Consider the following 13,333-nt stretch of genomic DNA (forward strand, 5'->3'; position numbering starts at 1 on the left):
ATTGAGGGAATCAAAGAAGAATAAGGGCTCAATGGTCACAGGGAGAATAACAATCAGCATGATACAGAGCAAGCAATTTAGGTTGAAAAGCCTACTTGGCTGGGATGTTCAGGGAGCATAACTTTTTAAAAAAAATTGGTACCTCTCTGTGATTTCAAGGAGACTAAAGGGCCCTGGTAAAATGAAGTGGTAATAAAAAATAGCTATTTTGGGAGGTTAGATTCAGTTTTATGGTTTATTTAGTCAAAGCTATAGTCCTTGAGAACTGATCATGGGTTATGGGCTAGGAATTTAAGAGTTCTAGCAGAGTAGTTAGTACAAGCTGAAGCAAATGGAGTGTGCTATAGAGAGATCAGGGAGTGAGCATCACACCTTCCTTGTCCCCAGCTAGCTTTGCTGTTCATTGGCCTTTGATCAAGATAAAGTTTCCTCAGCCACCACAATATTAAAGTGTAGACACTGTCTCTGTCTGGACAAAAACTTTCATCCATTCTTTTTTTTCTGAACATGTAAACTTTCTTATATGTCAGTGTCATTCTTTATCTAGGAGGTTCTCATTCTGAGTTTGATATTTTCTTGTTCTTTTTGGTCTAGAGAAGAAATGTGTTTCAAACACTGTGATGACTGTCAGATAATCTGGGGACTCTTTCTCCCAAAATCCTTGAGGGAAATTTCTCTTTATTCTTGACATTAGCTTCTCATATCCTTGAGAATAGGTGACAATTGTTACATTAAGATAAAGACTGTATTTTTATGAATAATTCTTATAATACAGGTTGTTTCATCAGATGTAGTCAATAACTGTGCTTAAGGAAAGCATGTATAAGAATACTTTTTATCTTGAAATACATGTTTTTTAATGTTTTTCGTAAAGATTTGAGTAATTAAATTCCATTTTAAAATGAGCTGTTGAAATTCTTTGAGATAAGATTCACTTGAAGTAATGCATATTTCTCTTCATTTTCAGGGAATGTTTGGATTGTGAACTCTTTCAGAACTTTGTTCTCAGGACCTATTATTTTAACATTTGGGAGAAACACATCCAGAAGGTATTGTATTTTGTCTTATTGCTCCATTTTTAAAAATTCAGTAAAGCCTTTCCAATGATAGGAAAGTAAGACTTTTATGCCATATTGTGTTATTTATTTTTCTTTAGCTTTCAGTTCTGGATAAACTAGTTTGACATTTGTCACAGAGAAGAAGAATGTATTTTAGTCTTGACAAATCTGAATTTTGTGTAAGCAAGTAAAAAATTCTGATTTAGATCAAACCAGTTTTATCTATTTTAATCATCTAAATTGTTCATATTTTACCTACACTGAAAAGTATAGAACTATTTTAAAGAATGCCTTGATTTGAAAATGAAATGTGTTAAGTTCCTTTGTTAAGATAGTATGAAGTATGTATTAAACATTTAGGCAATCTTAAAATCTTCCTGCCCACAGTAGCTCTACCATCTAGTGTAGGGATCAGCTGCTACCTGTATGTCTATAGATCTATGTATGGGATCCATGGACAACTCAACCATGCCACTTGTGTCTGCTTCTGAAGATCCATGTACTAAGTTCTCTCTTTGCATTTTCACCATGTTTAGATTGGTGTAGCCTTATAATTGATCTGTTTGTAGATACTGTATTAGGTGACACGTAACTGGGAAGAAAGGGTATTAGGTGGATTGCTGCTGGGCCCAGTGGCACAAGCCTGTAATACCACCAACTCAGGAGCCTGAGGCAGGAGGATCACAAGTTCAAAGCCAGCTTCAGCAATTTAGCGAGGCCCTAAGCAACATAGACCCTGTCTCAAAATAAAAAATGAAAAGTACTGGTGATGTTACTCGGTGGTTAAGTGCCGCTGGGTTCAATTCCTGGTACCAAAAAAAAAGAAGATTGGTAATCAAGAAACTTACCGCTTTGTGCTTTTGACATTTGTACTTTAATGTGTAGTCAGCTATAACAAAATACCATAGACCTGTGGCTTATATACACTAAAAGTTCATTTCTTACAGTTCTAAGTTTATTTCTTATAGTTTAAGAGGCTGGGAAGTCCAAGATTATAGTGCTAGCAGATTCAGTGTCTGATGAGGGGCCCACATTCTTATAAATACCTGTCTTGTGACTATAACCTCATGTGGCAAAAGGGGCCAGGGACCTCTTGGGGCCTTTTATTTTGCTTTCTTTTGTTTTATAAGGGCACTAATGCCATGAAGGCAGTGCCCTCATGATCTGATTGTCTAGTGTTTTCCTTTTTTAAAAAAATACATTTATTTTTTACTTGTTTATTTATTTTTATGTGGTGCTGAGAATCAAACCCTGGGCCTTGCACATGCTAGGCGAGCGTTCTACTGCTGAGCCACAACCACAGCCCGTGCTTTCCTATACAAAATTACATACAAGAGGAAGTGAGGGGAAAGGGAAAAATAATACAAGGGGGAGAAATGAATGACAGTAGAGGGGGTAGAGAGAGAAGAGGGGAGGGGAGGGGAGGGGAGGGGAGGGGAGATAGTAGAGGATAGGAAAGGCAGCAGAATACAACAGACACTAGTATGGCAATATGTAAATCAATGGATGTGTAACTGATGTGATTCTGCAATCTGTATATGGGGTAAAAATGGGAGTTCATAACCCACTTAAATCAAAGTGTGAAATATGATATATCAAGAACTATGTAATGTTTTGAACAACCAACAGTAAAAATTAAAAAAAAAAAACTTAGGCAAGCTGTCTTGCTTGGAATAGAAATAGATGAAGACAGGAAGCATAAATTTATATAATAAAATAATGTATTTATTAAGGTGGTAGTTTTTACCTTATTACCTGAATATTCATGATTTATATTCACATGAAATAATACAAATCAGTTTTACAAATTTTCTTAATCACTTGCCAAACAGTAAGAATTTCCAGGATTAGATGAACATAGCTTTTCTTTTCTTTCTTTTCTTTTCATCTTCCTCAACATACTGTTTTGAATTTTTAGAATAGAAATTGTCTTTCATGTTCAAGATTTTTCACTATTGGTAAAACAGCACTTTCAAACTCTTAACAGTCATAGGAAAAAGATAAAAATAAGTAAGAAACTAAAATAAGCAAATTAGGACTATAATAGAACTTGTAGATAAACCCCAAATATTAGTTAAATTTCATTTTTACAAACGTACTTGATTTGTAAAGAAATTATATGATCAGAAATGCTGGATTTTGTAGTGTTTAAAGTTGTCTTTTTAAATTGAAGGTAAGTATTTAAAAGGTAAACATTAAAGCTCAGTTATGAAGAAGATTGTTACACTTTTAAATCCAGTGTAAATTATCCATTTATGAGTTTATCATTATCATCTTAGAATTAAGAGTATTAAACAGACAAATTCTCTTGTCTTTAAGTAATTCTTTTGGAAATATAATGTGTAAGACCCTGTAAAAATACTTTAAAAAAAACTTTTATTGAACTGTATGTAACTTTATGTAGTCAAATAGATACTCTTAACTGTATGTAAGTTTCAGTTATCATTTTATTTCAGTATTCCTATACATTTCTACTAAGGATAAAAAGCATCTTACAGCATTTCTTAGAAAGTCACGTATAATTTAAACTTAGTCTGGTGACCACACAATGCTATTTTTCTAGGTTTTAAGCCTTTAAATAGTGTAACCTCTTCTTACCTTGGCTATTGTGAAATGGAGGTATCCTGCTAACTTTCTTCTTCTTCTTCTTCTTCTTCTTCTTCTTCTTCTTCTTCTTCTTCTTCTTCTTCTGCAAATCAAGAATGTAATTTTGTACTTTCTTTCTAAATTTTAAAAATTTCTTCTAATTAGTTATACTTGATGGAATACATTTATGCACTTTGATAAACATAAACGGAGTATAATTTCTCATTTTTTCTGATAATACATGTTGTAGAATTACATTGGTCATGCAGCTTATGTACATAAGGTAGTAATGTCTGTTTCATTCTACTGTCCCTCCTACCCATCCCCCAACTCTCCTCTGTCTAATCTAATGTAACTCTATTCTTCCCTAGCTCCCCCTTCCTTATTGTGAATTAGCATCTGCATATCGGAGAAAACATTTGGACTTTGGGTTTTTGGGGATTAGCTTATTTCACTTAGCATGATATTCTCCAGCTCATCCGTTTACTGGCAAATGCCATAATTTCATTCTTCTTTAAGGCTAAGTAATATGCCATTTATATATTCCATTTATTTATATTATATAATTTATATATACATATATAAGTTTTATATATACATATATATGTATATGTGTGTGTGTGTGTGTATATATATATATATATATATATACATATACATATATATACTTTTTAATTTGTTCATCTGTTGAAGGGCACCTAGGTTGGTTCCATAGTTTAGCTATTGTCAGTTGAGCTGCTTGTAAACATTGATGTGAGGCTGGGGTTCTGGCTCAGTGTTAGAGTGCTTGCCTAGCACATGTGGAAGCACTGGGTTCCTCAACACCACGTAAAAATAAATAAAGGTATTGTGTTCATCTATAATTAAAAATATTTTTTTAAAAATTGATGTGGCTATGTCACTGTAATATGCTCTAAGATTTCATCTCACCCCAATCAGAATGGCTGTTATCAAGTTACAAATAATAAATGTTGGTGAGAATGTGGGAAAAAAGATACACTAATACATAGCTAGTGGGACTGCAAATTGGTGCAACCATTATAGAAAGCAGTATGGAGATTCCTCAGAAAACTTGGAATGGAACCACCATTTGGCCCAGCTATCCCACTTCTCACTTTTTACCGAAAGGTTTTAAAATCAGCATGCTGACTTTCTTTTATAGCATAACTTATGAAATGAATACAATAGTCTCCACCGGGAATATATTTCAAATCCCCGCCTCTGCCCCAGTGCATACCTGAAACTGATCTATGTATATCTTGGGATTTTTTTTTTTTCCTAACATATACAAATTAAATGCCTTTATCTTAACTAAGCAGTTCTCACGCACTGTGGCCATAATTTTTACAGCTTGAGGTGCCATAGCAAACCTGGCATGAATTTCTTTTTCCTTCTTCATGATTTCATGGATAAAAAAATCTGTTCTTACTATGCTTCTTAGCAACCTCAGCATATGATTGTTTTCTTCCTTATTAAGTAGAGAACTTTTTCTTTGTCACTTAAAAAGAATTACTTTATGGTTTCTTTGACATATACAAATTGCTTGCACTTTGGGGCTGCTAATAAGTAAAATAATCATTACTTGAATACAGGTACTGTGATATTTAGTAACTGATCTGATAAATGAGAGGGCAACTGCATGACTAATGAGCAGCTGGTACATACAGAGTGGATACTCTGGAAGAGGGGATGGTTCACATCTCACATGCAACGGAGTGAGATAGATTGAGATTTCATCATGCTACATACAATGACATGCAATTTAAAACATAAATTATTTATTTCTAGAACTTTCCATGTAATATTTTTGGACTTCAGTTGACCTCAGGAAACTGGATCCATGGAAACCAAAGCTTCAGGTAAAGGGAGTTAGTGAGTCACCCCTCATTATCCAAGAGTGTCCCTTCTTTAGAATTTCAGATACTCAAATTCCTCATATAAAATGGCATAGTATTTGCATATGACTTATGTGATTCCTTATATTCTAATTCATCTTTAGATTTCTTATAATACCTATGTAAATGCTTTGTTAAATAGTTGTTACACTCTATTGTTTAGGAATAATGACTAGAATAATGTTCAGAACATACACTTTTTTTCTCAAATATTTTTGATTCAGGGATGGTTAATCTTCAAATGCAAAACTCACAGATTAGAGGGCAGACTAGACTGTTTCAGTCTTTAACTTCTTGTGTAGACACTAAAAGTAGCCACAATGATAGCCACAGTTTAATACAGTTTATGCAAAATGCTGACATGAGAATACTAAGATTATTTGAGCCCTGGATCTCCATATAGACTGTTACCAAATCATTTAACCTAGGCTTCAGTTTCCTGATCTGTAAAATAGCGCACAGCATACGTCTTAGGAATATTATGCTAAAAAAAATAAGGAAATACCCAAAGTATATTATTATCATGGTACTCTTAGATAATGTGTTAATGACAATATTGCTAATTTGAATGCATTTTTAAAAGAATCAAAATAAGTTTTTAAACTCAGTAGCATAATCTTCTGTAAGTTAGGACTTTTTCTTCCACTCATTTTCTGTTTTTCTTTCTTTGCCTCTGCTTTTAAGAATTTTCACAAACCCCTTGTCCATGCTTTCAAATTCAGGTTTGAACCAGTTATGATCTGCCACCTACTGACCCAATTCTCCACTTCCTCCAACTCTTCTCTCCTCCTGTCTACTTGCACGTTATGTTTGTTGGGTGATTAAACTGGTTTTCATTGTATTTTTACAAAGATCTAGATCAGTACAGGGTCAGGAACAATAATTTCTGAGTTTGTTTGCACTACCAAGCAAGGGGGTGCATCAGGGTCAGTAATACTATTCATTCTTTCCCCCAGGGTAAACTGTTTTCAGGGAAAATAATTTGTAAAATATCACACAGACTCATTTTACCTCTCATTGTATGGCAGTTAATAGGTTATAAAAGTGATTTCTACCCACATATTGAGGTTTTAAAAGTTTTTAATATTAAGAGTAAGTTTGGAAGTGACTCAACACATATGGAACTACTTCAAAATGCATGCCCTTAACTACTATTTGAATTTTTATAGGTTTGAAGTTTTGCTGACTGCAAGAAAATAAAATGCCCAGTGCCGGTTCTTGCTGGGTCAAGATTTATTTTGAAGCATCAACATTTCCTCAGCTTTTTGATACTTAAAATGTCCTGAAGATTTTCCTGCAAAAGGTTTTCAAAAGGTTTTCCAGTAAGGAAAATTCACAGTGTTTATGCCCTAGTAGTAACAAAAGTTATGTATTTGGTGAATTTGGCACTAGAAACTGCCAGAGGCTAGACTACCCTAGAAATATATATCTTTATTTAGAGAGTCTAGTGAGGTCAGCAAGGACTTATAATTATATTTGTGTCTTTAGAATAGCCCTAGGCACGGAATATCTGACCAATGATTTATAAAGAGACTGTCCATTTCTCATGAAATGATCAGGAATCTGATTACCAAAGCAATTGGTGTGACACTGTGAAGGCTTTATTGGGTAGTGTTTGTGGAACGTGTTTAAAAAAAACAACAAAAAACACAATGACCTGAATTTGAATCCCAGATCTACCTGCAAATTACTCAACTTCTCTGAGCCTCATCTGTGAAATTGATTACTATCTGATTTATATATATAATGACTTAATGTGATAATGTTTGACTTAGTACTAATATTAATAACTGGTATTTATTTGCATCTACTTTATAAAAGCTAATTATAAAAACTGCAAATAACCTACCGTGTAGTTGTTTTAAAACTTATATTCCATGTTGCATCATCATTAGGGTACAGAAGTATATTTGAGGCCACTTAGTTTTTAGGACACCACATTTGAGTCAAAGCAATGTTATGTGTAAGTGGACTAAAGTTGACAAGGACTGAGACATTGTGGTGTGGTGGTTTTGAACAGACCAGACAGTTAAGGTGTGATCTTAACACTTCCACTTATTTATTATTGATAATAGGCAAGTCACTTTACCTCTCTAAGGGTTCTCCTCCGTAAAATGGGGACAACTTCATAGGATTGTTTGTGAAGTTTCTGGCCCATAGTATGCAGTAGTTTTTAATTATTTTTGTTATTCTCATGTCTTACACATGCATAGCTTTGACTGTTTTCGGGGGGAATGTAGTTATTATTATTATTTTTTGATGTCATGGTTACTGATAAAATGTTGGAATTAAATACTTTTTTTTTTAAAAAAAAAATGAGTAGTGCTTATTCAGTTGGTTTACATTAAGAGAAGGAAATTCAGAGATGTTCAGTTTAATTTTTCAGCTTTCCCTGTGACCCGTTTCTGAATTTCTAGCAGTCACAGAGACCAACTTATATGTTATAAAAAAAGATTTTTAAATCACATATATTTTTGGACATTCTGTGGCTTTACACTGTTAATACAGGCTTAACTTATACATCTTCTGTGCTTCTGCCTTATTTCCTGTATTTGTAGAACCCCAAAGAAGAAGCAAGGAGGAGGTAAGGACCAGGAGAAGGTAAGGCTTACACTTGAGATCAGTATATAGTCAACCTTAAGATGATCAGGTATCCTCTCAGGTAAATTGATCCAATGACTGTGTTTGAAGTTTTACCAACAGAATAATTTTTATTGCTTTCACTTACTGTTGGAGACTATGTAAAATTTCAAAGGAAAATCTTCCTGTGCAGAAGGCACAGAAGATGTATAAGTTAAGCCTGTATTAACACTGTAAAGCCACAGAATGTCCAAAAATATATGTGATGTAAAAATCTCCTTTTAGTAAGTTTTTTTCAGAGCCATAATTCATCCAAATAATTTTTAGAAAATAATAGCAAATAAACATTGATAATTATTTACCATATATTACAGATATTAAGTGTATTCTGTAGTTAAAATTTTTAATATTCTTTATTTTTGTCCTATTATTTCTAGAATATGTTATTCGATGATAGGAACATTTCATTAATAAATTTATAAGAATTTTCAAATTTGTTGGACATTCATGAAAAGGCATTATATCGTGTTAAGTTATACTGGGAACTTGAAGAGTTACAGTTTTAGACATTTACAGTTTTGACTTTGTTACTAGTAGTTTGAGTTAAAAATCAAAACCCTTTGACTCAAACCATCACTGACTCACTAGGACTAGGATTGCTTCAGAGTTGAAGGAGAATGTCTCAAGTGAATGGTATCCCCTAACTGCCTTCTGGAGTGTATACACACACAAAGGGAACATAATTACCTTTGTTTAATTCATCATCCCCTGAGTTTATTAGTCTTATACCCCCTTCCTCCCCTTTACCATCCAGCATTCTTTCTCCCTTCTTCCTCCCTTCTTTTTTTCTTTTTTTGGATAAGTATTTATCATTCTGCAGAGCATTGCTAGGCACATAGTGGTTTGGAACATGGTTTTACTGTTTAAATTATTTTAAACTTCTACACTTGGCTGCATTTGCTTTGGTCATATATTTCACTTCTTCCATTAAGAACAGCCACACTGTTCATAACATTATTACTGTTAGAAAATAGCTCAAAATACCTTGTTTTTATTGTGATATGACATATTCTATAGGCATACAGCATAAAAAAAAAGTGGTGGGCAAGGTAGAAGCACCTGACTTCCATCAGGTGAATGAATCCACCTTCAGTTTAGTTTGACATAACACATTAAAGGAAACAGAATGGTTGAACAGTATTTATATGTTAATTAAAATATAAGTAATAAAAGATGATACTTAAATAGTAAGTAATGTATCATCTTACCTACCAGAAAGTTTAGAGTACAAACAGTTAATTAATTGTCATAATAGTGTTATCAGGACTGACCCACGTGACATTTTCCCTTGTCCTTTGCTTGACAGTGGCACTCTTCATTGTTGCAAGGTGGGCATTTTACCATGCTGTTTTTTTTAAGTGAGGAAAACATTTCCCAGTAAACTTCACTCAACAAAATTATGTCATATACCCATGCCTAAGCCCCTTATGGTTAGAGTAAACATAATTGGTCAAAATGAGTAATTTGACCTAATCAGGATTCACCTCCTGAGGGAGAAGAGTGAATGTTCTGCCAGCAAATAAGAAAAGGGCTGAAAAAGTGTGTCTTTGAGGAGGCCACCACAGTGTCTTCACATAGCTTTGTTAATTGCTGCAAACTCTCTTGTGAGACCATGAAATGTAGTCATGAATGGAGTGCCTGCTGTATTCCAGTTATTCTTCAAGGCCCTGGGAATAAAATACTGAGTAAAAGAGTGATAGAGGAAGCATTGCTGCCCTCCTGGAAGCTTAATTTTATTGGTGAGATAGATACAATAAAGCAGTTCACTTTTATGGTGTCTTATTAATGAGTGCTAATGAAAATGGAAACAGAGAAGGTGGTATGGAAAATCTGTGGTAGGGGTCATGAAATTTTAGATTGTGTTCAGAGAAAGCTTCACCCAGAAGTGAAAACTGAGTTGGTATGGGAGATAGTGATGTAGATGTTTGAGAAAAGGAAGTATTTGAGATCCCTGTGGCTGGTGGGGGATGAGTACGAAAGAGCCATAGGAGATAAGGTTAGAGGGTTTAGGATGCCACTAGACAGTTTTGAGCAGAAGAGAACCCAAAAAGAACCCCTGTGGCAGTTGTATTAAATAGATCAATGGGGCATTAAACATAGAACGAAGAAAACCAATTAGGAGGCTATTTTAATAATCCAGGAAAGATGAAGATGACATGAATAGAGGCAGTAAGAAATAGTTGGATTCCCGATATTTTTAGAAAAAGCCCTGAGAATTTGCTGTCAAATTGGATATGGGGTGTGGCAGTCAGGTTTTTGGCCTGAAAGGAAGACTGGAGTTGATACAATCTGAGATTAGAATAAACAGGGACTCAGTTGTTGATAGGCTACATTTGAGATGCTTTAGACATCCAAATGAAAGTATCAAAGAAATATTTGTTTATATGAAGTATTTTTGATGATAGAACTACTTATTTTCAAAAAGTATGACAATGACCATTAATGATAGAAAATGACTTTTAATAGAATACAAATTAAAAGAATAATAATGAGAATAGAAAATAGATTAAGTGTTACACGGATTGAGTATTTTGTATTCCATTTAACAAATAGGGGAAATACTGAAAGTGATTTTAAAGTGTTCAAAAAAGCATTTATGCTGAATATATATTTAGTGGTTATTTTATTCTAGTCTTAAAATTGCATATTGAATATATTTATTCTATGAATTAATCCCTCAATTCTGAAGTCTTAAAGCTTATAAAAATATAGTAAATAAATACACCATAAAACCAATGGTATGGACTTCATTTTATGTTTGTCTTCACTATGGCATGTTGCTGTCACCCTTCTAAAGGATGCATGCAACTGCCAACTAGATGATCTACCTCACCTAGCTTTCTAATATTTTGCAGCATATTATAGCATTCATGCATATCATTAAATAGGAATCCAAGCCAACAAAATCAATTCAACATTTTTATGTGTGTTTATCAAGAGGAATTGCTTTTCTCTGACCTTTCTTTTTAAATAAGAAGTTTTAACCAGATTATTGTACTTCTTTACATTTGATAAGAATGCAGCATACAGCTAAGATTTTCAATCTGTGTGTAAAGTACCTTTCACGTGCTAGTTACTCATGAAATACTTAAATGGAAAGTAGATATAGAATATCATTAGCATTTCTAGCTATTTTTAATTTTTAAAGATAATTGTTCTGTATTCAGTAATTATTGCTTAATAATATGTCCACTACCTATAAAGCAGGGTTGTTGGTAAAATTGAATTGTAATTGTTTTTTGAGACAAAAGTAGTATATAATAAATATAAGAGATTATATTTATTGAATATAATAAAAGGAAACTGCTCAAGATGATTAGGCATTTCTCATCACACTTTGGCCAGTCATGGTTAGTTTATGATTACTGGCCTGTTTGCTCAGCTAGGAAGAAAAGCCTGTTTAGATTTATAGAATAAATGCAGTTCATTAAGAATCTGAAGCATATTGAATTACTCTAGCATACCTGTTTCTCACCTTAAGGGGTTTTTATGAAATGACCCATTTCCCATGAGACCATTCTAAAATTTGTTGGCAAGAAAAGTAAGCAAGCATTGGCGTTAGTTTTCAGGCCAAAATGATAGTATATAATGAATCCTCATTCTTCTAACAAGCTATATAAGTTTTTATCTGCAAGTCTACTTTCAGCTTATTTTGAGTATATGTCTGTATGTGTTCTCCTTTGTTTCTTATTTTAAAAAAGGAAAATGAAGAAAATGTATTGCCTAGCAGTTAGCATTTGTTCATATATGAAAATTGCTGAGATGCTTACCTAAACAAGATTCTTACCAAGTAAAGCTCCTATTATCATTATTATTATTATGTAACTCTTAGTGTAAACAAGAATATACTTGAGTGTCACCTCTATGAATCTTTAGATTTTGGAGTTTCTTGCATTTTGGACTATTTGCATAAACATTACCCAATTGAGCATTCCTAATCTAGAAATCCAAAATCTGAAACTTTTTAAGCATCATGTCAATGCTCAAAAAGTTGCAGATTTCGGAGTCTTTAAGATTTCAAATTTTCAGATTAAGGATGCTCAACCTGTATTTAAATTGTGAAGCCCAATATTAAATTGACCCCCTAAGAACCAACAGTAAACACAGAATCAGAACTTCACTAATATTGCATCAAATTGTGACTTTTCTTTCGAGTTTGTTTGAACCTGCTGCCCTCACCAGTCTGACCACTTTCTTAAAGTTTATGTTAGTCACTTATTTTCTTAATAATACTTTTTTTTCTTTCACGTGTATATTTGAGTAACATTATTTAATTTTGTGCTTTTAAGTTTTGTGAAAATGGTAGTATTCTGTATATAGTCTCCCAAGATTTGCTTTTTCATTCATGTTGGTTTAAAAATTATTATTTTTTTTCTTTTTGCTGTATGGTTACAGTTAATTTATTTTAATTGCTGGATAATATTTCATTGTGCATTTATTTATTCTTGTTTTAATGGACATATATTTTGTTGTTGTGCTTTTGTTTGTTGTTTTGTTTTTGATTATCTGTATTGATTCATTTATTATACATATATACACGATGTACTTACATTCATATATGTATATATATATATATATATATTTATACATACATTAAGTCAGCATTATTTCATGTGTTCTGCTTCACATGTGCAAGACTGTAGGATATATACCCAAGAAAAGTGTAGAACATATTCAATTATATGACATAATGCTAAATTGTTTTCCAAAATCATTGAACTTATTTACATTTTATTAGTAATATATCAGAAGCTCCTATTTGATATTTCAAATATTTCTCAATTTAATGGTCCCAAATGGCATCTTTTTATGATACTTAATTTGTTACAGGGTGATTAATAATAAAGTCAAACATTTTTTCATGTGTTTTTTTTTCACCACTGGCATTATTCTTTTATGAAATGCTTGTTCGTGTATTTTATCTGTTATGTCCTAAAAACTGTTCATTAAGTACTGTGCATGCAAATATGTAGTTTTATATTTTTAAAAATTTAAAACAGCACATACAGAAAAATTACAAATACAGTACAGAATTTAAAAATTAGAGGGCTTGATCTCCAAACCCTGTACCATACCATCTCTTCCACCATGAACACCTGCTTCATGCTGCTTGAGTCTGACACCTCTTTTAGAGTGACCTTTTGTGCATTTTAT

The 13,333-nt window shown here is 32.9% G+C and overlaps 1 protein-coding gene across 5 annotated transcripts in view; it reads left to right on the forward strand.

Annotated features, from left to right (window-relative positions):
* Nucleotides 1–13,333, forward strand: part of Nrip1 (nuclear receptor interacting protein 1) — a 156,216-nt gene that overhangs the window by 16,767 nt on the left and 126,116 nt on the right. For 3 of the 5 annotated variants that reach the window (XR_011708305.1, XM_071615124.1, XM_071615126.1), the window contains exon 2: nucleotides 968–1,049. The gene's annotated coding sequence lies outside the window, so the exon portion shown is untranslated. Of the gene's footprint in view, nucleotides 1–967; nucleotides 1,050–5,430; nucleotides 5,504–6,708; nucleotides 6,776–13,333 lie in introns of those variants that run through there. The other 2 variants (XM_071615125.1, XR_011708306.1) reach the window with 2 other exon arrangements.

This window comes from Marmota flaviventris, chromosome 8 (assembly GCF_047511675.1).
Source record: "Marmota flaviventris isolate mMarFla1 chromosome 8, mMarFla1.hap1, whole genome shotgun sequence".
In the NCBI taxonomy this organism is placed as follows: Eukaryota; Metazoa; Chordata; class Mammalia; order Rodentia; family Sciuridae; genus Marmota; species Marmota flaviventris.